Consider the following 25,466-nt stretch of genomic DNA (forward strand, 5'->3'; position numbering starts at 1 on the left):
TCAGAGAGAAAGGTCTTCCTTCCATTGGTTCACCCCCCAAATGGCCGCTACAGCCGGAGCTATGCCAATCCGAAGCCAAGAGCCAGGTACCTCCTCCTGGTCTCCCATGCAGGTATACTTGGGCCATCCTCCACTGCCCTCCCAGGGCACAGCAGAGAGCTGGACCGAAAGAGGAGCAACTGGGACTAGAACCCAGCGCCATATGGGATGCTGGCACCGCAGGCGGAGAATCAACTAAGTGAGTCACGGCACCAGCCCCAAAAAAGGTATATATTAACAATTAGATTTATGTAGGGGGCTGGCGCTGCAGTATAGTAGGTCAAGCCTCCACCAGTGGTGCCAGTATATATGGGCACCATTCGAGTCCTGGCTGCTCCACTTCCAGTCCAGCTCTCTGCTGTGGCCTGGGAAAGCAGTAGAAGATGGCCTAGCTCCTTGGGCCCCTGCACCCATGTGGGAGACCCGGAAGAAGCTCCTGGCTCCTGGCTCCAGATCAGCTCAGCTCCAGCCATTGCAGCCATCTGGAGAGTGAACCAGCAGATGGAAGACCTCTATCTGTCTCTCCCTCTCCCTCTCTGTAATTCTGCCTTTCAAATAAATAAATAAATCGTTTTAAAAATTTTATGTAAGGTCTCCAAATAGGCAAAAGTTATGGATACTCTTAGATGCTGGGCTAGACATGACTCTGGAGAATGGGACTAATGAGTGGAGAGTTTGAAGGGGCCTCTGGGACCTGCAGGTCCTGCTTTGTTTCTTGACCTGGGTACCAAGTATGTGGACAGGTTCAGTTTGAGACCGTTGACCCAACTGCATATTTATAATTTCTGTACTTTCCTGTTTGTGCATTTACTTTAATAAAACATGCAAAACTTTAAAATTACCTGCATCTTCACTCTCAAGTGGGGAGACTGGGGACCCTGACATGTTGCTGCTGAATCAGGTTGTGGTCACGCTCCAGAAAGCCCCTCTTGTCCCTGCCATGTCACTGTAGGCCTCTGTTCAGGTGTGTAGGCTAGAAGCAACCAATGCAAAAGTAACAGGACTTGGGTATCCCACAGCCTGCTTGGTGGGACCAGTACAATTTCTCTGACTACTGCCTTTCTAAGACCACAGGGTCCAGCTCCAAACAGAGCAGAGAGCTGTAGGATTTTTTTCTTTATATCTAGACTGTTTACTCCGAAATCAGCAACCTTACAGCAGTGACAGAGTCAGGCTGTGGCTCAAGGGTGGGATCTACGGGTGTGGCCTTTTGGCATTCACTGCCCCAGCCCATCTGACACAAAGCTGCACATCATGCCTGTCAAGAGCCTTCGCTCATCGCAGCAGCTAATGCACTTTTCCCACAGATGATCTCGTTGTATTCGTCTCAACATCTGGATAATAGTCAAGATCATGCGCAAAAGTGAGTTGGGGTGTTTATTTTACTAGCAAAGTACACCTGCATCCCAAATAGTGTATGCTGAGCAGCTGTTGATGACTACAAATTGAGACCTGGGTGAGGACTTATAAACCCCAGAGGTTCATCCTTAGCAAGCAGGATCCAAGACTTTCAAAGTCAATAAATCTGGACAGTGTAGAGAAAAGAGAGACATCATTATAGACAGATAATGGTTTGAAATCTCAGCCAGTAATGATTGGGGAAGCAGATGTAAGCCAGGATGATTTTTATATGTTCCGATGGCCCCTGCCGGGTGGGAGATTAAATAAGTGAAAGGTTTGATTGGTAACCACATTAGGGCCACTGAGCAATTGCGGAGAGGTAGAAGACATCATACTGCCTGGGCTTGCCAGAAGGCAAGGAACAGGGTTAAACTGCTAAAAGCAATCTGTTTTGTCACACAGCTTTATGTACTCAGACATCCGAAAACCCAGTTATATAGTGCACCTAAGACGCTGCCCTCCTGGGACAGATCCTGCCCCCTCCTCCATGCACTCGGTTGTGCAGCCAGTTATTTTGACATCTTATTTTTTTTTAAAGGAATATTTATGTGTGAAGTGCTGGGAAAAGGATAATGAAACAGATGACCCTTGCCCTCAGAGAGTTCACCATCAGTTGGACTTGTTATTGACTATTGTATAATAAACCACCCCAGAACTTAACATCCTGACACAGGAACAACCATCTTAGTTTGGGCTGCTATAACAAATGCAATAGATTGAAAGGCTTGAACAGTAGACATGTATTTTTCGCAGTTCTGAGGCTGGAAAGTCTAAGACAAGGATGTTGGCAGATCTGGTTCTTGGTGAGGGCTCTGTTTCCACTGTGTCCTCACATGACCTTTCTTTGGTGTACCTGCAGAGCGATTGTTATAAAGGCCTGAATCCCATCAAGAGGGTCCCACTTTCATGGCCTCTTGTAAGCCAGAGGCTCTACCTTCAAATACCATCACATTTGGAGTTAGGACTTCAACATATGAATTTTGGGGGTATACTCACATTCAGTCCTTAACCGAGACCAAATATATTAGTCTGTTTGGGTTGTCATAGCAGATACCACAGACTGGATGGCTTAAACAACAGAAGTTGATTTCCCCATGGTATTGAGGCTGCAAGTTCAAGATCAAAGTATTGACAGAATAGGTTTCTTCAGAATTTCTCTTCTTGGCTTGTAGCTCATTTCCTTCTCACTGTGTAGTTGTCTCTTGGTTTGTGTCTTTCTCCTAATAGCCTTTTATGATAAGGACACCCATCATACTGGATTAGGGCCTACCCCAATGACCTCATTTTTAATTTCATTACCTCTTTAAAGTCCCTGTCTCCAAATGCAGTCATACTTTGAGGTACTGTGGGTTAAGAATTCAACATGAATTTTGGGGGTATGCAATTCAACCCCTATACCAACCACCCTGCTTGCCTAGCACTTAAAGAATTCCTTGGATGTAAGATTTTTGGTGTTAAACCAGGAAAAGACCCAGGCAAACCAGGACAAATTGGTCACCCTAAGAACAACATTTGTTTTGTGTGCAAATCTATAACATGGGCAGGGGTCAGAGGAGACAATTTACATCTGTTCTACCCATCATCAACTGCGGCAGCTCAAAGACTAGGGGCTGGAGTCCCCCAAGGCTCACTCACTCATATGCCTGGTGTTTGGTGATGGAAAGACTTTAAGGGCTGGAATCTGGGACAGCTGGAGCTCCTTGGGCCTTTCTCTCTTTCTCTATGTGGTCTCTTCATGTGTTCTCTTTGGTATAGTGGCTTCTGATAGCCAAACTTCCCAGGTCTGCTCATGTTCAGGATGGGGCATGGATACAAACATGGGCCCAGAAATATTATTGCAGCCATTTTAAAAGAAATTTTGTTTTTGGTAAGATACCTATACATACAATTTACCATCTTAACCATTTTAAAGTGTACAGTTCAGTAGGGTTAAGTACATTCACATTGTTGTACAACCGAACTCCAGAACTCTTTATCTTACAAGACTGAAATTCTACAGTCATTGAATGCGAATCACCCATTTCCCTTCACCCCCTCCACCCACCCGCCCAACCTCTAGCAACTACCATTGCGTTTTTCTGTCTTTATGAGTCTGGCCACTCTAGGCACCCGCACAAGTGGAATCATTACTATATTTGTCCTTTTGTGACTGGCTAATTTCACTGAGCATAACGTCCTCAGCTGTTGTGGTCATTTGGAGAATGAACCAGAAGATGGAAAGATGGAAGTACTCTGTGTGTGTGTGTGTGTGTGTGTGTGTTTGTGCGTGTGTCCCTTTCTGTCTTTCAAATAAATAAATAAATCTCTCTCTTTTTTAAAGTCCATGGAGAGGCTGGCATTGTGGTACAGCAGGTTAAGCCACCACTTGGGATGCTAGCATCCCATACTGGAATGCCAGGTTGAGTCCCAGCTATTCTGTTTCAGACCCAGCTTCCTGCTAATGCACCTGAGAAGCTGCAGATGATGGCTGAAGTATGTTAGTCCCTGCCACACACGTGGGAAACCCTGATGGATCTCATGGCTTTGGCCTGGCCCAGCACTGTCTGTTAGGGCCATTTGAGGAGTGAACCAGCAAATAAAAAGATCTCTCTGTCTCTTACTCTCTGCCTTTCAAATAAATAAATAAATCTTTTTTTTTAAGTTCAAGGGAAAATGTAATTCAAACATAAGTTTGGGGTAAGTGTTTGGCATAGTGTTTAAGATGCCACTGGGAATGCCTGCAGCCCATACTGGAGTGCCTAGGTTCAAGTCCTAGCTCTACTCCCGATCTCAGCTCCCTGCTAATGCTCACCCTGGGAGATAGAAGGTGATAGCTCACATCCTTTGTTCCCTGCCATCCATGTGGGGGACCAGGAATGAGTTCCCAGTTCCTGGCTTCAGTCTGGCCCAGCCCTGGTTGTTGTGGGCATTCGGGAAGAGAGCCCAATGGTGGAAGATCACTCTCCTTCTCTCTCTGGCTTTCAAATTAAAAATAAAAATTTTAAAAAGCATAATTTTACTTGGGTCCAAAAAATGTTTGAAATCCATGCATCATTTTTCATAATGCACATTTTCCATGAACCTTTTGAAGGCCCCCATCTGTGTTATTTCAAATTTTTTTGCACCAAAATAAACATATCTTTTTAAAAAAGATTTTATTTATTTATTTGAGAGAGAGAATTATAGACACTGAGAGGGAGAGACAAAGAAAGATCTTCTACCTGCTGGTTCAGTTCCCAGATGGCCCCACCCACCAGAGCTGAGCCAATCTGAAGCAGGGAGCCAGGAGCTTCATCTGGGCCTCCCACATGGGTGCAGAGGCCCAAGCACCTGGGCCAAAATGTATCTTTTTTAAAAAGATTTATGTATTTAGTTGAAAGGCATAGTTACAGAGAGGCCGAAACAGAGAAAGAGAGGTCTTCCATCCACTGGTTCACTCCCCAAATGGCCACAATGGCCGGAACTGGGCTGATCTGAAGCTAGGAGCCAGGAGCTTCTATTGGGTCTCCCAGGCAGGTGCAGGGGCCCAAGGACTTGGGCCATCCTCCACTGCTTTCCCAGGCCACAGCAGAGAGCTGGATCAGAAGTGGAGCAGCCACTCTCTCTCACTGTCCACTCTGCCTGTGGAAAAAAAAAAAGAGAGAGAGAGAGAGACATTGACTCGTGACTTGCTCAGCAATGTGCCCCCCATTGGCTCACCTCCTTGTGTCACTTCCTTGGTCCCTCACTGCGACTTCTTGAGATTGCACATCCTAATCTAATAATAAGGTTGACCACAGATTCTATTTTCTGGGGGAATCCGAGGGGGAAGATTTACTCAGAAGGAAGACCGCTCTGACTTCTGGATGGGTGGTTGATCATGCAGAGACGGCTGTGGAAGTTGGGAGAGACACATTAAAAGGCTCTTGCAGTTATGCCGCTGGGAGATGCCTGAGATGAAGGGATGGTAGAGGAGAAGTGGATGGGCTCTTACGTCTTGGAGACACAGCTGACCAGAACAGCGAATGGGCTGGAGACGGCACAAGAGGGAAGTCAAGGCTGAATCCTGAGTTTAGCTTCTGGGCAAATATCCAATGAGAGTGCTTTTCTTCAAGAGGAAGCAGCGAGAGAGGTCTTCCATCCTTTTCATGGAAAGGGGTGCAGGTTTGGAATACTTTTAAACTTTTTTTTTTTAAAAAGTGCTATTTTATTTATTTGAAACACACACACAGAGAGAGAGAGAGAGAGAGAGAGAGATCCCCCATTTGCTGGTTCATTCCCCAAATGCCTGCAACATCTGAGAATGCTTTATTTGTTCATCAAATGTTTTTTGGAGCATCCACTACATGCTGGTGAATCGTATATGGAATATGCTACAAGGGCATGCGGGTTAATTTGAACTCAAGACATTTGAGAATCACCAGCTGCAGGAAGAGGCTTTTTTTTTCTGAACTTCCCTTATCTTTCTGAAAGCAGAACCTCCCAGAAGAATTCAACTGTCATAAATCCCACCCCCTCCCCCCCACCCCCCACCCCCGCAGAGTTTTACAACCCGGGAAGATTGACTCCCCTCACCAAAGAGGAGAAGTCAACACAAGTCAGAAGAAGAAATGACCTTCTTATAAAGCTATCACAGCTCCCATCTATTCTCCCAAGAGTCCATTTGTTTTTCCTAAGTTGCTTGTTCTCCCAGAAGTGTCCCTCTATCCCTCCTCACCCCTTATTAAGATGGTTAAGATGGTATATAAGTCCCAAACTCTGACACTTCTTTGAGTCATATTTCTTTGGGAACTCCCATGTGAGTATCTGTGTATAATTAAATCTATTTTTCTTTCTTGCTAATCTGTTGTCAGTTCAATTTGCATGCCCCCACAAAATAACATAAAAGGGCATAGAAGAATTTTTTTCCTCCCCAGCATTAGACAGCTTGCTAGGTGCTTTAGATACAGAGCTGAGGGGCCTAGTTCCTTCTCAAAGGTGTTCAGCAGTGACAATACTGTGCATCTGGGTACAAGGGGCCATGAAAATAATCACGAGGGAGATGCCACCTCTAGTGAGGAGACAAAGAATTATCAGGGAGAAAGTCCTTAAGAATGAGAGAAAGTTGGCCAGAAAAAGGAGCAGGAAAAAGGTGATTCAATTAGCACATGCAAATACACAAGAATATGAGAAGTCTGGCCCTTGTGGTTAAGAATGTTTGTGGTGAAGGTCAAGGAGAAGGGAAATAATGAAAGAATCTCATGGCTGAGAAACACCAGCTAACTAATGGGCTTTGTAGATACAATTTGCCTTTTAGTTGAATGGCTGAGAGGAGCCACTGAGGGGGTTCTCCGAAACCATACACATATGAGGGCACTTCAAAAAGTTTATGGAAAAATGGAATCAAAACATGAGTTTATTTTGGTGTGAAATTTTTGGAAACCTATGCAGTTTTTCCATAATATACATTTACATGAACATTCTTGAAGACCACCTCATAGGTGTGAATTTCAAAGCGTTTTCACACCAAAATAAACTTATCTTTGAATTCCATTTTCCATGAGCTTTGTGAAGTGCCTTCCTTGTGCTGGAAGTACCTACTTTACGATTTTGTGCTTTTGTACATGGGGTTTCCTCAGCCTGGAACATTCACTCCCTTTCCCATCCCCACTTCCTGACAAAGTCTTACTCAGCTTCCAAGGTTTTCAGTCCTGGCTACTTCCTCTCCGCTGGATCTCTGCCCTGGCCCCAAGCTGTCTCTCACTGCCTCCCCATTGCTGCCCAGCAATATGCCAGGAGCTGGGCGTGGCCTCGCCCCTCTCCACCCCTACCCCCTATCTCACTCACTTGTGAGTTTCTGAAGACCTGAATTTCTTCTGTCAGCTTGGTGCCCAACGCAAGGACTGGAGAAGGTGGAATCTGCTCAGTAATTGGCTGAATGAAATGCCTTTGGAATGTGAGAGAAGCTTGAAACCACAGAGAACCAACATCATCCGCATTCTCTACAGAGGAAACCCAGAGAAGAGGCAGTGAAGAGCCACTGATAAACGTCCCCCTGGCCTGCCGTCCTGTCAGGCCATGTGAAACTGATCTTTTGAGGAGAAAAAGGCTTATCGTTATCATTAACATTATTTGCAAATAAGGAAGCAGGAGAAATATGTCTCAACTCTGCTTCCTTGTTTGGGGTATATGCTGCAGCCCATGCCCGAGCCTCCATCCGGGTTCCTTCTGCAAGTGCGCTGCCACTGTTACAGCATAAAATGAGGAGACTTTGAGGAAAAGAAAGGGAAGCATAACAAGAGGCAATTATGTCTTGGACAGGCCAATACCATCAGCAGCGGGAGCCTGAGTCTGGGACATGGAAGATGGTCTCTGCTGGAGTCCAACCACTCTGTAGCACTTGTGCCATGGAGTCTGGTGCTCACTGCGGAGCTCGGGCTAGTGAAGTAGACGGTTGCTCACATAGAGCCACCGGCCCAAGACCACCAAGCTTCTTTACAGAACATGAGAAATGGCATTCATTGAAAGGCTGGTATGTTCTGCCAATGCAGACTTGGGCTGGCCCAGAACCAATGGCTGGAAGGGGAAGGTGAAAGTTTCCATGTCTCCCTTTCTGCTGTTATTCCCTCTTGCACATATGGCATTTATTCTTTACAGGTTTAGACGTTACATTGAAAATAAACTGAAATGACCAAAATGTTTCATTGAACAATCCATAATAAAGATAAAAGCCACCTGCGCTGGGGGAGGCAGCGACAGCCAACTCTAAATTGCTCTAGTGTTTGGAACTTCCTGAATGGAATTCTCAAGCGCTTTCCCAACAATTTGAAGAGCTCATCTGTCCAGGATTGATTAGAACTGTCCAAAAATGGGGTCACCATATTTCAATCAAACAAAATAATGGGAGAAAACAAAACTTTCTGGACAGACAGAAAGAAAATTAAAATAAAACAAAAACCACAATTGTACCCAATGGATTCAAATAACATGAACTTTCTTTATTCTTGTACATAATCCTGTATAGATACAAGGATACTTCAAATAGTTTATGGAAAACCAGAATGAAAAATAAATTTACTTTGGTGCATAAATTTTCAAAACCATGAAAACACACATTTTCCATGTGTGTGCATACATACACATATATGTTTACACATACACACACGTATTTTCCCATTTATTTCATTATGGGATCCTAGTCTAAGATCATGATCCCTCCAAAAGAAAGTAATGTAATGGAGGGACTTTTATGGTCATCTCTACAGTTAAATTGACCTCATAAAATAATGCGAGTTATATACATGCATATACACATAGGCCAGATTCTCAACTTACGTAATTCTATGGGAATTCACAGTTATATTGGTTGAGAATTTGGCTTAAGCTTCTCCTATTATAGAAATCCCATCAAGTAGCACGAGATGAGCTCCACACACATCGCCACAAAGCTTCAGAGGCTGAGAATCTGGCCCACAGAGAGCAGAATAATGTCCATCCAAACATCAGCTTGGATTTTTATCTGGCCTTGCTTTGCAGAGCATGATGGAATGAGCAAATGCCTTTGGCTCTGCAGTTCTATGAATCAGTGTGACTCAGGATGAGAAGTCCCCGGCTATCTGTCCCTCCTGAAGGGGCGCAGTCCCTCCCTGCCTCTGTCTCCCTGCCCATGAATTAAGTGGGAGAATTACCTGCCTCTCCCTTGTCGCGCTGAGTGTTCTCTGTCGCTTGTTTATGAAAGTGCAGTTTGTGACTAAGATGCCCAGAAAATAGGCATTAAGAGCTGGAGCCAGGCATGCCTTGCCAGGGAAAATGCATTTATTTGCTAGGTTAGCAAGTGCCAACACCACCCATTGAGTTTGTGCCAAAACATGCATTTTAAAACATGCTGTTCTGTTCCATTCATTATTTATAGAATATCACCTAGGGGCAGTGCATGCTACAAGCCAAAAATCTCATCCTGCATTTTACATTTTATCAGAGACCCATTGCAGGGAAGGGGAGAAGGGAGCAGGAGGGAGACAATAAAATGAGATTTCTGGAGAAAGCTAAAGGAACTTGTCTGGCGTGTTTTGTCTGGACCAGCCATGCCCACAGGGTGACTTGATAATAATCTCCAAACACAAGGGGATTGGAGAGCAGCTGCTCCCTCTCGCCACTCTGGACACAAGGAGGAATAACCTTCACTGCCGTGGGGGAAGGTTTAAGCTAGTTCCAACGGAAAACAACTTTCACAGGGAATGTGATCGAGTGAAATGAAGAGCAGAGGAAAAACGTTTAGATCCAAGAAGGGTCTCATGTGTCCCAAGTCTGAGGGGAGGAAGTCCATTCGATGTCTCTTCAACCCTGAAACAATAGGCATCCATAGAAGTCAGGTACACAGCGGAGGGGTGTCCTGGTCCAACAGAGGTGTGTTCTCCAGCCAGGATGGCATGTTACAGCGTAGGAGCATGGAATTTGATGACAGAGAACTTGGTTTGTATGTCACACCTGGACAAATTACTTACCCTCTCCATGATTGCTTAAGCACCCATAAAATGGGGCTCACCTCTCATTTTGCATGACCTCTGCACTGGGCAGTATCCTAGGATACATCCATGAGTGTCATAGACACACACACACAAACACTTCCAACTCTAATGGCGGGCTTCGTGCAATAATAAAAATAAATAAGTAAAATGTACAGCTTGGCAGATAGCGCTAAATGCCATGGGGACAAATTAAGCAGGGAGGCAGGATGGGCTAGGAAATTTCCATTTCATTTTATTTATTTATTTTTTTAATTCTATATTCAGAGATAAAGAGAGACAGAGAGATCCCATCAGCTGGTTCACTCCGCAAATGCCCAAAATGACCAGGACTGAGCCAGGGATGGAGCTAGTAGCTGGAAGCTCAATCTGGGTCTCCCCAGTGGGTGGCAGGAGCCCAATTACTTGGACCATCATTGTGACTTTCCAGGGCCTGTGTTGGCAGAAAACTGGAGTGAGCAGTCAGAGCCAAGGACGGAACCCAGGTAACTCCAATGTGGAACACAGACCTCTAAACCACTAGGCTGATCACCCACTCCAAAGATTCCCCATAATAAGGGGGAAGGGGTGGGTGAGTCACACAGTGAGGTGGCATCTTCTAAGGAAAGAGCTGAAGGAAGGGAAGAAGTGAGCTAAGAGGCTGTCACGTGTTGAATAATGCTTCCATGATATGTGCACACCCCATGAGTGTGACTTTCTGGATTTCTGGCCTCCAGAACCCTGAGAGAGTCAATTTCTCATGCTTTAAGCCACAAAGCTTGTGGGAATTTGCCATGGCAGTCCTAGGAGACCACTTTGGAGGGTGTCTAAGGGAAGAGGGTTAAGTTGAGACAATGGCAGATGCAAAGGTCCTGAGGCATGTTTTTTTTTTTTTTTGCCTTCCTGCTTGGGAAAGAGCAGGCAGGCCTGTGTATTTGGGTGGGAGGGAATGATGGGCTTTCTGCAGCTCAAGTAGACTCAGCCCTTTCTGGAACAGGCAGGTGGGGCTGCATCTTCATGTCTAATGCAAGCCACGTGTCTAAATGAATAAGCTATTTTGAAATGATGATGGCTAGGGCCAGGCTGACAGGAGGTAGAAGTGGTGAGATTCTGAGTATGTTTCTAAGGCACAGAGGCAAGTGGATTTACAATGGACTAGATTTGGGATGTAAGATAAAGAGGGCGGTCAAGGATGATTCCAAGCATCATGGCCTGAGCAAGCAGAAAAATGGAGCTGCAGTGAACTGAGATGGGCAAGGCTATCAATGTGGCAGGTTTGGGAGAAAGATCAGGAGTTTGGTTTCCTACAGGTTAGGTTTAAGACCCTTAATAGCACTCAAGTACAGATATCAGATGGGCAGATATCTGATTGAGGGGGAGATGTCTGATTCTGGAGATGCAAATCTGGAAGAATTTCTAAATTTTATTTTAAGCTTACAGCAAAATTTACTTTAAAAATTTTATTTATTTATTTGAGAGGTAGAGTTACAGACAGTGAGAGGGAGAGAAAGGTTGTCCGTCCATTGGTTCACTCCCCAAATGGCCGCAATGGCCGGAGTTGGGCCAATCTGAAGCCAGGAGCCAGGATCTTCTTCCCATCTCCCACACAGGTGCAGGGGCCCAAGGACTTGGGCCATCTTCTACTGCTTTCCCAGGCCACAGCAGAGAGCTGGATTGGAAGAGGAGCAGCCAGGACTAGAACCAGTGCCCATATGGGATGCCGGCGCTGCAGGCAGAGGATTAACCTACTGCACCACAGTGCCAGCCCCAAAATTCACTTTTTATTTTATAGTTTTATGAGATTTGGAAGATGCATAGAGTCATGTAACAACCACAACGATCATGACACAGAATTGTTCCATCATCTGAAAAAACTCCCTCTTGTAATCCATCTGTCTCCACGTCTCCAGCCCTTGGCAATCACTAATCTATTTTCAGTCCATAAGTTTTTGTCTTTTCCCAGAATGTCATATAAATAAAAGCATATAGTCTGTAGCATTTGGAATCTGGCTTCTTTCAGTCAGCATAAAAGATCTGACATGAAATCATCTTCTTGTGCTTATCAATAGTTCATTACTCTTTTGGCTGAGTCCTATTCCACTGTAAGGCTGTATCACACTCTGCTCGCCTATTCACTCACTGAAGAACATCTGGGTTGTCTCCACTCGTTAGCAATTATGATAAAGCTGATATAAACATCCATGTGCAGGTTCTTGTGTGAACAAAAGTTTTCAATTTTCTTGGTTATCTATCTCAGAGTGGGAGGGCTGAATCAGCTGATAAGTGTGTGCCATACTCTTTTTATTTAAAAAGATTTATTTATTTATTTATTTGAAAGGCAGAATTACAGAGGCAGAGGCAGAGAGAGAGAGAGAGAGAGGTCTTCCATCCACTGGTTCACTCCCCAAATGACCACAGTGGCCAGAGCTGCGCCGATCCGAAACCAGGAGCTTCTATTGGGTCTCCCAGGCAGGTGCAGGGGCCCAAAAACTTGGGTCATCTTTCCCATAGCAGAGAGTTGGATTGGAAGAAGAGCAGCCGAGACTCGAGCCGGCATCCATATGGGATGCCGGCACTGCAGGCGGTGGTTTTACCAGCTATGCCACAGCACCGGCCCCATGCCATACTCTTTCAAAGTAGCCATACGGTTTTGTGTTTACACCAGCAAGGTCAAATATTTATTTATTTTATATGAGGGGCCTTCAAAAAGTGCATGGAAATGCATATGATGAAAAAGTAAACATGGGTTTAAAAATGTTCTGCCTCGAAATTTAGCTTTTCATTTCATTCTTCCATAAACTTAGTGAATTGCCCTTGTAGACTTACAGGAGTATCTGACTGTAGTTTTCATTTGTCTAGCCCTAATGACTAATGATGTTGAGCATCTTTTCATATGCTTATTTTCCATCCAAATAGCTTCTTTTGTGAAGTACCCATTCAAATCCTTACCCATTTTATATTGGGTTATTTGCTTTTATTATTCTGTTGATGATGGAAAATTCTTTATAGAGTCTGCTTAAATGTCCTTTGTCAGATATGTGATTTGTAAATACATTCTCCAAGCCTGTAGCTTGCCTTTTTATTCTTTTAAAAGTGTTTTTGGCAGAGCCAGTGTTTTAAATTTTGATGAATCCCAGTTTATCTCTTTGTTTTGTTTTTCTTTTTCTTTAACAAATCATGTTTTTGGTATTGTAGCCAAGAAATTGTTGCTTAATTCAAGGTCACGAATATCTTCTTTATTTTATTTTAAAAGTCTATAGATTTAGGTTTTACACTTAGGTCAGTGAGCCATTTTGAGCTAATTTTTGTGTAAGACAAGGTATAATCTAGGTACAATTTTTTGTATGTGGGTGTTTGTGGGGAGCAACTGGGAGCAACTCGGACTAGACTAAGTTACTGGAATTAAGACTTATTCTATGCATCTGCTCTCCCACAATATGGCGCTGGGAGAGGAGGAAACAGCTTCTACACAGCTGCCTCCAGTTCAACCAATAAACAGCAGGACCTGCTCCTGATTGGAGGAGAGCAGCGTACTCGGCGTGTGGGTAGCAGAGTTGGGATTGGTGGAAGAGGACTATAAAGGAGGAGAGAGACAACATGCACCAGGAACATCTAAGAGGAACACCTGAGCAGCCCCCGAGAGAGCCGGCTGGCGGTGTGCCGCTCCCCCGCGGAAGTGGGGAAAGTGGCAGGGGGAACCGCCCTTCCACGGAGGTGGAAGGGATGGTAGCCAACCCGGGAAGAACCAGCAGCAAACCCGGGAAGGGCCAAGCAGACAAAAGAACAGCGCAGGGTCCTGTGTCATTCCTCCACGAAGAGGGGGAGCGACATAATGGTGCCGTGACTCGGATATGAAGCCTAGGCAGGGTTTAGTGTCGTTCCTCCGTGAAAAGGGGGAGCGACAGGTGTTGTCTTAGTCCATTCAGGCTGCTATGACAAAATACCCCTCCGGAGGCTGGAAAGTCCAAGATCAAGGTGCTAGCCTTGATTCAGTGTCTGGTGAGGCCTTGTTCTTCAAAGGCAGCACCTGCTTACTGTGTCCCCACATGGTGGAAGGGACACCGAGTAGCATTCTGAGACCTTTTTATTTTTTTAAAAAAAGCATTTATTTTATTTTTACTTGAAAGGCAGAGAGAGTGCAAGAGAGAGAGACAGAGACAGAGAGAGAGAGAGAGAGAGGAAGAGAGAGAGAGACAGAGAGAGATTCTTCCACCCCTGGTTCACTCCCCAAATGATCAGGGCTGGGCCAGGCCAAAGCCAGGAGCCATGAGCTTCTTCTAGGTCTCCCACGCAGGTGCAGGGGCCCAGGGACTTGGGCCATCTTCTGCTGCCTTTCCAGATGTGTTAGCGGGGAGCTGGATCAGATGCAGAGCAGCTGGGACTCAAACCAGCACTCCAATATGGGATGCTGGCATCTTTAATAAGGACACTAATCCCATTCTTCAGATCTCCTCATGACCTAGTCACCACCTCCCAAAGGCCCCATCTTCTGATGCTGTCATCTTGAGGGTTACATTTCTGCATAGGAATTTCAGGGAGACACAGGCATTGAGGTCACAGTGGGTATCCAATTATTCCAGCACCACTTGTTAAAGCTCAGTTATCCTTTTTCAGTCTCTGCTTTCTTTCTCTTTGTTAAAAAACTTCTTTTCTCTTAGTTCTTCAAATTGGAAAATTTCTATTGATCTATTTTCAAGTGCTTTTTTATCTATCCTCTCCATCCTGCTGCGGATCCCATTTTGTGTTGTTTTCATTTTTTAATTTCTACTTTTCAGCCCTGAAAATTCCATTTGGCTCTTTTGATAGTTTCTATTACTATAGTTAAAGCTTTAAATTTCAATTTTGAAATTTTAATTTAAAAAATGTTCACTCGTGGGCCACCGTTGGTTCACAGCAGGTTAAGTAACTGTGTGAGACATCTGCATCCCATATTGGAATGCTGGTTCAAGTACTGGCTACAATGTTTCCAATCTAGCTCCCTGCAAATGTGCCTGGAAAGAAGCAGATGATGGCCCAAGTACTTGAGTGCCTGCTGCCCATGAGGGAGACCCAGAAAGAATTCCTGGCTCCTGGCTTCGGCCTGGCCCAGCCCTGGCTGTTTTAGGTATTTGGGGAGTGAACCAGCAGATGCAAGATTTCTCTCTGTCTGTCATTCTGCCTTTCAAATAAATACATAAACCGAAAAAAAAAATCAAGAAAGTTCACCCTTAGCTCATGGAACATGGTTGTGATACCTGTTTTAAAGTTTTTGCTAATTCCAACATCTCGATCATCACAGTGTTTACATCTATTTATTGTCTTTTGAGAACTGACCCAATTTTCCTAGTACACCATTTGGTGGATAATTTTATTAGTGTGGTTATTTTGGTTTTCATTTAAAATAATTTCTTACAAGAGTGAGTGGTGCAGTAGTTAAGATGTCACTTGAGATGCCCGCACTCCACATCAGCAGACCTGGGTTCAAGTCTCAGCTCTGCTCCTAATTCCAGCTGCTGCTGCTGCTACTGCTTCTTCTTCTTCTTCTTCTTCTTCTTCTTCTTCTTCTTCTTCTTCTTCTTCTTCTTCTTTTTGACAGGCAGAGTGGACAGTGATAGAGAGAGACAGAGAGAAAGGTCTTCCTTCCGTTGGTTCACCCCCCAGTGGCCGCTGTGGCCGGCGCACCGCGCTGATCCGAAGCCAGGAGCCAGGTGCTTCTCCTGGTCTCCCATGGGGTGCAGGGCCCAAGCACTTGGGCCATCCTCCACTGCACTCCCGAGCCCAGCAGAGAGCTGGCCTGGAAGAGGGGCAACCGGGACAGAACCGGCGCCCCGACCGAGACTAGAACCCGGTGTGCCGGCGCCGCAAGCAGAGGATTAGCCTATTGAGCTGCGGTGCCAGCCATCCAGCTTCTTGCAAATGCATATCCTGGCAGGCAACATGTGATGATTCAAGTAGTTGGGTCCTTGTCACTCCTATGGGAGATCTGGATTGAGTTACGAGCTCCTGACTTCAACCTGGCCCAACTCTGGCTGTTGCAGGTATTTGAGAATGAAACAGCAGATGGAAGGTGTGTGTGTGTGTGTGTGTGTGTGAGTCTTTCTCTCCCTCTCTCTCACTATTTTTCTCTCTCTGACTTTCAAATAAATAATTTTGAAAATTTGAGGGCCAGCATTGTGGCACAGCAGGTTAACCCCACCACCTATAAAGCAGGAATTCCATATGAGCACTTGTTTGAGTCCTGGATGTTCCACTTCCTATCCAGATCCCTGCTAATAATGTGTCTGAGAAAGCAATGGAAGATAGCCGAAGTGCTTGGGCCCCTGCGCCCATGTGGGAGACCTGGATGGAGTTCTGGCTCCTGGATTTGGCTTGGCCCAGCTCTAGCCATTGTAGTCATTTGGGGAGTGAACCAACAGATGGAAGATTCTTCTCTCTCTCTCTCTCTCTCTCTCTCTCTCTGCCTTTCAAATAAATAAATGCATCTTTAGAAACTTTAACAGATATGTAATAATTATGAATATTTATGGGATACTATGTGATGTTTCTTTTTTTATTTAAAGATTGCCCCATGTGATGTTTTGGTACACATATACATTGTGTAACGTCCAATCAAGGTTAACATATCCATCTACTAATACTTAAATATATCTATCTCCTTTAACTTTTAACATTTCTGTATGGTGAAAACATTCAAGATTTTATCTTCTAGGTTTTTTTAAATGGAGAAACATACAGTATATTTACATTATAGACACCTTACTTACAATAGAACCCTAGAGGGGCTGGTGCTGTGGCGTAGCAGATAAAGCCACCACCTGCGGTACTGGCATCCCATATGGGCACAAGTTCAAGTTCTGGCTGTCCACTTTTGATCCAGCTCTCTGCTATGGCCTGCGAAAGCAGTAGAAGATGGCCCAAGTCCTTGGGCCCCTGCACCCATGTGGGAGACCTGGAAGAAGCTCCTGGCTCCTGGCTTTGGATTGTTGCAGCTCCAGCCATTGTGGCCAATTGGGGAGTAAACCAGTGGATGGAAGACTTCTCTCTCTGCTTCTCCTTCTCTCTCTGTGTAACTCTGACTTTCAAATAAATAAATAATTTAAAAAAAAATAGAACTGTAGAACTTCTTATTCCTATCTATAATTTAGCACCCATTAACATTTCCCCTCCCTCTCTTCCTCCTTCACTTTCTAGCAACTGGTAACCACCATTATACTTTTAATTTCTATGAGTTCACCTTTTTGTCAGACTGCATGTATGAGTGAGATCATGCAGTGCTTGTCTTTCTGTGCTTGGCTTCTTTCATGTAACATAACGTTCTCTAGTTCCATGCACATTGTTGTGAATGACAAGTTTTCATTCATGTTTATGACTAAATAGTATTCCATTGTGCATATGTACCCCATTTTCTTTACTCATTCATCAGTGGATCATTGGGTTATTTCCACTTCCTGCCTGTTGTGAGTAGTGCTACAGTAGACATGGGAGTGTAGTTGGACATGGGAGTGTACATGTCTCTTTGACAGATTGATTTCATTTTCCTTAGATTTATATCCAGTAGTGGGATTGTTGGATCACCAGTCATATGCAAGTATTCCTTTTTTTCCCCCATCCTCACCAACAGTTGTTCTTTTGTCTTTTCCATAGTAGACAATCTAACTGGGGTGACGTGGTAGCTCATTGTAGTTTTGATTTGTGCTTCTGTGATGATTAGTGATATTGAGCAGTTTTTCATGTACCTGTATGTCTTCCTTTGAGAAATGTCCCCTTTTTTAATTGGATTACCTGGTGTGTGTGTGTGTGTGTGTGCATGCATGCATGCTATTGAACTCAGTCATTTTTATAGTCTGGATATTAACCCTTTGTCGGATGTATGGCTTGCAATATTTTCTCCCACTCTGTAGGTTGTCTCTTCCCTCTGTTGATCATTTTCTTTGCTGTGCTAGTCAGTCATTTTAGATTGCATTCTGGATGTATTGACTATTATGTGGTGAGATGAGGTCCTGTAAAATCCTCTTGAGAAAGTCAGAAGATTTATTTGTTTTAGCAGGAAATCAGTATGGTTAGGTTAAGACCACAAATTTTGTCTCACTTGCTGTGGGCAGTGGTTCAAATGTCATTTCAGGATTGAATGCCATTGTTTGTATTGTCCCAGTCTACATGGTACTCAAGAGTTTGTATGGGACTTGGGGTAAACCACTCCTGTCATAGCTCAGTTCTCTAAGACTTCACTGTGCTTCCTCTGGTCCACACATCTGACTTGTGGTGAGCACAGGACTTGTGTCAGGGCATACACAGAATTAGGAGGATTCCCTTTCCAGCTCCTTCCTCTCTGACATTTTTCTCCATACTCTGGCTCCCAAGGTCCCCCTCTTCCAATTCATTTGGCCAGAAAGATGGGTTTTGCTCACAGTTTTAATCCTTCCCCTTGACTGTTCTATCAGATAGTTCTGCATCACTGGAGCCATCCTTAGGGTAAATCGGGGATAGAAAAGACAGATAAAATGATAGAGCTTTCCTCCACACTCTTCACACACAGGACTCCTTTTCCCAGTTGGACTAGTCATAGAGACAAGTTTTATGCACCAGAACCACCACCGACATGGTCATCACAGCAGTGTGTATCTGCAACTGAGAATGGCCTCAGGACTAAACCAGGAGAGAAAAAGAAGAAGAAAGGAAAAAAAAGGGGAATACACCTGAACTCTGTGTCTCTCTGTCCTCTTATCAGAACAAGTGGGGATTTCTAGTGGAGTTTTGGGTGCCCGTCCCTATGTCAAAGTTCTGTGACTCAGGCCACCAGGCCACATTCACATCAAGGCAGGAGGTACAAGATGAATAAAAGAAACAGCAGTCCCATTGGGACTGGTCCTTCTTCAAGTTGTGGCTTCCCGTCTAGTTTTTACTTCTTGGAATCCTTAGGTAGTTACTTCGGGTATTCTTTTTTTTAAAGATTTTTTAAAAATTTATTTGAAAAAGTTACAGAGAAAGGTAGAGGCAGAGAGAAAGAGAGACAGAGAAAGAGAGAGACAGAGGTCTTCCATGCGCTTGTTCACTCCCCACATGACCGCAACAGCCAGAGCTGAGCTGATCCAAAGCCAGGAGTTTCTTCCAGGTCTCCCAAGCAAGTACAGGGGCCCAAGGACTTGGGCCATCTTCTACTGCTTTCCCAGGCCGTAGCAGAGAGCTTGATCGGAAGTGGAGCAGCTGGGACTTGAAGTGGTGCCCATCTGGGATGCCAGCACTGTAGGCCAGGGCTTTAACCTAATGTGCCACAGGGCCAGCCCCACTTTGAATATTCTGTCTTGTGCTTTCAGATGTAATTGGTGGCAGAGAGAGACTAAGCACGCTTACTACATCCTGGCTGGTCATGATAGTGCTCAGAGGTGTGTGTGTGTGTGTGTGTGTGTGAATAAGATCATCACCAAAGAAGGGTTTAGATAGAAAACAGAAGAGAGGGGCCGGCATTCTGGTGCAGCAGGTTAAGCCTGCCCCTGCGACCCCAGCATCCTCTAACAGAGCGCTGGTTCGAGTTCTGGATGCTCTGCTGCTGATCCAGCTCCCTGTTGATAGCCCTGGGAAAGTGGTGGAAGATGGTCCAAATTCTTGGTCCCTGCACCCGTGTGGGAGACCCAGATGGAGTCCCAGGCTCCTGACTTCGTTGCAGCCGTTTGGGGGAGTGAACCAGCAGATAGAAGACCTCTCTCTCTCTCTCTCTCTCTCTCTCTCTCTCTCTCTCTCCCTTTCAAAGACATAAATGGATCTTTAAAAAAATTAGAAGGAAGAGAAACAGTCCAAGAACTGAGGCCTGTGATACTCCAATAATTGGGAGTCACGGCGCTGAGAAGGAGGAGTGAGAAGGAATGGTCAGATCTGGGAAAGCAACTCCAGAAGGCAAGGGTTCTGACTGGAAAGAAGAGTGCTGCAAGAGGGAGCGAGGGCTCCTCTGGGGAAAATGCTGCCCAGCGAGTAATAAGGAGGCTGAGAATTTACCTCTAGATGATCCCCATGCTCCTGAGAGGGATTAAGAGAGATGGTGCGTAGAACAGCCCAGCGTGCACCTGACAAGGGGGGAAAGCATAGTGCCTGAGTGGCCCTCAGCCCTACCTCAGCCCATTTGGTTTCTTTCTGTGGTATCTTTCCCCCTGCTTTTCTATGTTGTGAACCAACTGGGATCCCACTTGCTGTTTAAGACATTTTCTGAGTACTCTAAACCTCAGGGACAGGGCTGGTGTTGCGCTGCAGCAGATTAAGCTGCCACTTGTGATGTGGGCATCCCATTTTGGGGCACTGGTTCAAGTCCTGGCTACTCCACTTCTGATCCAGCTGCCTGCTAATGCACCTCGGAAAGCAGTGGAAGATGGCCCAAGTGCTTGGGCCCCTGCCACCCACATGGGCGATCTGGATGCAGTTCCAGGCTCCTGGCTTTAGCCTGGCCTAGTCCTGGCTGTTGCAACCATTTGAGGAGTGAACCAGCAGATAGGAAGATAGATTTTCTCACTCTCTCTGTAACACACACACACTCTCTCTCTCTGCCTTTCAAAAAATTAACTAAATCTTAAAAAAAACCTCAGGGCCCTCTGGGGTCCCCTAACTTGTGTGGTCTCTGCTGCTAAGCTTGCCTAGACCTCAGTGTGAGACTGCCTGCACTTGAAGTCCAGCTCTACCACTTTTGGTGAACTTGGGCAGTTAACTTAGGAAGTTACCTCCAAGGCTCTAGTTTTTCTTCTTTAAAAAAAAGATTTATTTTTATTTATTTCAAAGGCAGAGTTACGAAGAGAGGTAGAGGTAGAGGAAAAGGGAGAGAGAGAGAGAGAGAGAGAGAGAGAGGTCTTCCTCTCTCTGGTTCACTCCCCAGATGGTCACAATGGCTGCAGCTGGACTAATCTGAAGCCAGGAGCTTCCTCCAGGTCTCCCATGCGGGTGCAGGGGCCCAAGGACTTGGGTCATCTTCTACTGCTTTCCCAGGCCATAGCAGAGAGCTGGATCAGAAGTGGAGCAGCCGGGTCTCAAACTGGCACCCATATGGGAAGCTGGTGCCACAGGCGCTGGCTTTACCTGCTGTGCCACAGTGCTGCCCCTGAGCTTCTTTTCTATATAAGAATCCATTCAAAGACACTGTGAATACAGAGGAGAAAAGTATTAACCTTAGTAGTCATGATTCTAGATATACTAAATTTCACACTTTATATCTTCTCAGGTAATATTGAAGCTGTTTCCTATTTAATCATTGTTCCTGCAATAACCAACTTCCAGCATGACCAAATACAAAAGCTGCAATGAATTTGAAGGAACGGGCACCGTTGTACCTGTTCTCTGCCCCACCTGGGAATAATCATACTGAGTTCCCCCTGAAAGATACCAGGCCTGTGTTCCTCGGGGTCATGAACGGTGACCTGCCGGCTTCCTTATGCCCCAATGCCACTTTCTGAAAGCTGTATCAGTTGTTCTGGTAAAAGGGAGATTCCTTCGGGGAAACCATTGTCCTTTTCTAGGGGAAAAATCAAATTTATGGTAAACCAATTTTCTGCTTTCTTTCCAGTCTTCGTCAGCCTCACCTCTGGAGTGGACTGAGCTTGGGTCCACTGAGCCATTACTGAGATTTCCAAGTTCATTGCTTAGTGCTCATTACTCCTTCCCTGAAGCAAAGTGAGAAAAATCCAACTGACCTTGCAGTCGCTGGCAAATATTCCAAATGGCAGCTCCTTCGTGCTCACAGGATCACTCTGGGCAGCCCAGATGATCACTCCATGTGACACGCTGCCCACAGCTGCCTGTCTGTCACCACGCTGTTCTCCAAGGACCCACTCCACTTCCAATCATTTATGGTTTCTCTTCCGCCCATGCGGGTGTGCAGGCGTGTTTGGGCGCCCAGGCCTGCTGCAATAAATCACATTCCCTAATGCCAGATGCACGCTCGTCCTTCTACGTGAATTTATTGCAGGCATTGAGTACTAGCGTTCACACGAGGAGAGGCCGTGTTTATTTTCCTAGGTGAGGAAAGGCAAAATTAAACATTTAAGTCTCCTGAACAAAAAGTCCTAAGGACAGTGACGCCCAACTTGGGAGGAAGAGCGGGGGTGAGAAGGGGGATTGGAAACCAGCAGCTCACACAGGTGTGGCTTGGCTGGAGACGACGCAGGGAGACAGCACATGCCTTCAGTCCTCAGGCATCCTGTCTTGCTTTTCTGAGTTCACAAAGTCATCACAAATATGAGACTTGGACTTGGTTTTTCAAAGTGGTTGTATTTCTAACCAGATATTTATAGGGGCACATGGTTTGTCTTTTATCCAAGGCTTCCTCCAATGAGTTACTAAGCTCTGAGCTCCCTCAAGCTTCACTGGGCAACCTCGATTATTGGGGGGTGGGGGGGGAGCTCTGATATATTGTTCCATCGAATGCCTGCTTTTCCTAAAACTCTCTAGATTTTACTTTGCTACACTGAGAATTCAAAAGATTCTTAGGCGTTCTTACATTTCTGAAGGGAAAACTTTCAGATATGCTGATAATAGCTTACCAGTCTGCAAATATGTTTGCTTCTCTTCTTGTTAACACATAATCTCTTGACTATGAGCTTGGACTTTCCAAAAAGGAAGGACCACGTGTCAGTATAAGGAATTCCCACAGACTGGCTTAAGCTTGATCTACCGCAACTCCTTGATATCTACACCAAAACTCCTCTGGGTAAAGCAACCCGAGGAACATGCTTACTGAGAAAAGGAAAAAAAAAAACCACGGTCAGGTTAATTTATTAGAAATGAATATACCTCTTAGGGGACCAGTTTTGTGACAAGTGTGTCATTCGTAGGACTGGTTGGGGGTCGGTAGACCACAGCCGTTCATTTTCTCAGGTGCTAGTATTCCCCATGAGAAAGTCTTCATCCACCATTAGCCTCATCCCTAATGGCCTATATTAATTTATAACTGAGGGGAATTGCAAAAATGCACTATGTTTCACAGAAGCAAGGCAAGCTTTAGCAACCCTTTTAAAGTCATAATAAATTAAGCTACAAAGAATGCCCGTATTTATCTTGCATCATTTTTATAGTTATTGCTGCTATTTTTCTTATGCTAGCTTAATTAAGATATGTCTTTGGGGAATTAACTTCTGTTGGAAAAAAAAACCCAGAGTTTTTCTTTTTTAAATGGCTTTGTTTTATTTGTGTGAATAGAGTTGAGGCAATGGGTTGACTAGGTGGCAGAGAAAGGGGGCAAACTGTGGCTTGGGAGGCTCATCCCAGTTTCATCACATTCTAGCCAGGTGGCTAGTGCATCACGTTCCCCTTCGGGGCTGAGATTGGGAGAAAGAAGAAGTTGGACAAACCCACCTCTAGCACCTTTTTTCCTGATTCTTTGATCACCCTCAGGTTGATAACTAAGCGGTCAAGTTAATTACTGCCAGATTTGTCCACATCAATCAGGAAACTCATCAAAATCACTAAAATATATGTTAGCTTTTAATGACTGAACTGGAGAAGCTGCTCAGTATCCAGATTTATCATCCCACAGCTGGTCGTCATGACAACCAGAAACATTGCTGCAAAAGCCAAGGATTCAGTGGAGACAAATGGACACGACCAGAGGCTCCTCTGCTAAGGGAGCTTTCAAGGGACCGAGCGGGCCCCATGGAATTGTTCTCTCCAGTCCAGGGCCCACACTGCTCCCATTAGTCTTTCTGTGTGACATGAGGTTTTGCGCTTACTCATTTTATTACAGCTTTGTATGTAATCTACAAAGCAACACTGGTTGACTTGAGAAGTCCCTTGGTGTAGGCAACCATAACCTGCTCTTCTATCTAATTATTTCTTTGTTGATGAAAACTATCCATATGCCTAGGAAATTCTTGTACATGTACATCTTTATTTTCATATTAATCTTCTATGGCATAGAAATAACTCAGTGCCCTTTGAAGGTTTTGCCATCATAAAAGATTTTTTTTTTCTGCAATTCCTCTTGAAAAGGCATACTTTTTTTTTTTTCTGCTCAAAAGTAAATAATACAGCAATCATTCCAGCCACGCTCTCCTCCAACAGGCCACATTCCACCAAGCAGGGAGCTGGCTGCCATCACTTATGGTAAATCACTAGACGGCAGAACCATCTTTGCCAGTCAGGAATATTTCCTCACCACTCCAGCTCTGTGTGATTGGTCGTGGGTTTGAGCAGTTCCTGGCGCAGGGAGAGCCTTTTCCTCCTCTGCCAGGTTTCTTTCAGATTTTCTGCAGCCTAGTTTCAACTCTGGCTCAGAAAGCAACCCACAAAACTACCTTTCCAATTGCTCCTTTTGGCCCAGAGAATGTCATCCAGTTTCCTGTGAAGGCCTCAGTCAAAGGCCTTGTTGTTCCTGGAGCTGGTGCCCCAGTGGGATAGACTGCTGCCAACCACGTCTCCCTCACCCACCCCAGCCCTGGGGACTCTTGGGGGACTTTGAGTTCTCACAGTCCCACAAGCAGGCGCTGAGAGTCTGGGATGCTATTGGACAAGATTGAGGGGCATAATTATGGGATTCTGAAACTCATGATTTAGAAAGACCCTGGTCAAGCCGACTGCAAAAAGAAAAAGAAAAAGTAAAGGTTGTCAAACAACAGCAAATAATAATACTACGGATTAGTTCTCAAACTAATTTGGGATGGCAGGCCACTTCTTAGGAGATCTCTTATCTCTCTTCCCATATTCTACCCCGTCCCCTGTCCACACACAAAATGTTCCCTTTTCCCAGGAAGTAATTTCTGCTCAAAAAACTTTTATTGCCCGCTTTATGGAGATTTCATTCTCAGATTTACAATGTTTCTCAGGCTCTCTAGGCATAAGCCACGAGATCTGGATTTCTAAAGAGGAGTAAGCTGTTGTTTGTTCAAAAGAAGGCATCAGAGTGGGTCCGTGCTCTGCTTTCTTAGGAGGAGGCTTTGTCCCTGGTGTGGGGAAAGGGACAGTGCTCGAAATACGATGTGGTCAGTGGTGGCCGAACTTCCTGTGGATGAAATCATCTCAGCATGCGGGTTCCTCCTCACCCCACTCCTCCCCATCCCTGTCGCTCTAGCTACTGCTTCCACTTGCTTCACAATGAGATGGAAGACCACAAGCCAGAATATTTATTAAGTATACTTCGCTTGCAGAGCACAGCTCAAGGCTAAGAGAATGAAGAAAATGGAAATGTGCAGTGATAGCTCAGGACTTTGCAGTTTCTCACCACAGCTCCTCGTATAAAATTTTATAGAGGAGCCAGCGCCATGGCATAGCCGGTAAAGCCACCTGCAGTGACAGCATCCCCTATGGGCGCTGGTTCGAGTCCCGCTGCTCCACTTCCAATCCAACTCTCTGCTATGGCCTGGGAAAATGGTAGAGATGGCCCAAGTGCTCTTGGAAGAGGCTCTTGGCTCCTGGCTTTGGATAGGTGCAGCTCCAGCCATTGAGTCCATTGGGGGAGTGAACCAGCAGATGGAAGACCACCCCCCCCCCATTTTCTGCCTCTGCCTCTCTGTAACTCTGCCTTTCAAGTAAGTAAATAAATCTTTTTTTAAAGGTCATAGAAAATAGAATGAAAAGATAAGTTTATTTGAGTACAGAAATGTTTTGAAATGCGTGCATAACTTTTTCATAATACACACT

At 45.1% G+C, this 25,466-nt stretch overlaps 1 long non-coding RNA gene across 2 annotated transcripts in view; it reads left to right on the forward strand.

The window, feature by feature from the left end:
• LOC149119588 (uncharacterized) overlaps window positions 1-25,466 on the forward strand; it is a 56,512-nt gene that overhangs the window by 27,754 nt on the left and 3,292 nt on the right. Inside the window, exon 3 of one of the 2 annotated variants that reach the window (XR_016227637.1) lies at window positions 7,261-7,882. The exons of the other annotated variant lie outside the window; for it this stretch is intronic. This is a non-coding gene — a long non-coding RNA (uncharacterized LOC149119588). Of the gene's footprint in view, window positions 1-7,260; window positions 7,883-25,466 lie in introns of those variants that run through there. 2 annotated transcript variants of the gene reach the window in all.

This window comes from Oryctolagus cuniculus, chromosome X (assembly GCF_051225735.1).
Source record: "Oryctolagus cuniculus isolate XC-2025 breed Fujian yellow rabbit chromosome X, ASM5122573v1, whole genome shotgun sequence".
Classification (NCBI taxonomy): Eukaryota; Metazoa; Chordata; class Mammalia; order Lagomorpha; family Leporidae; genus Oryctolagus; species Oryctolagus cuniculus.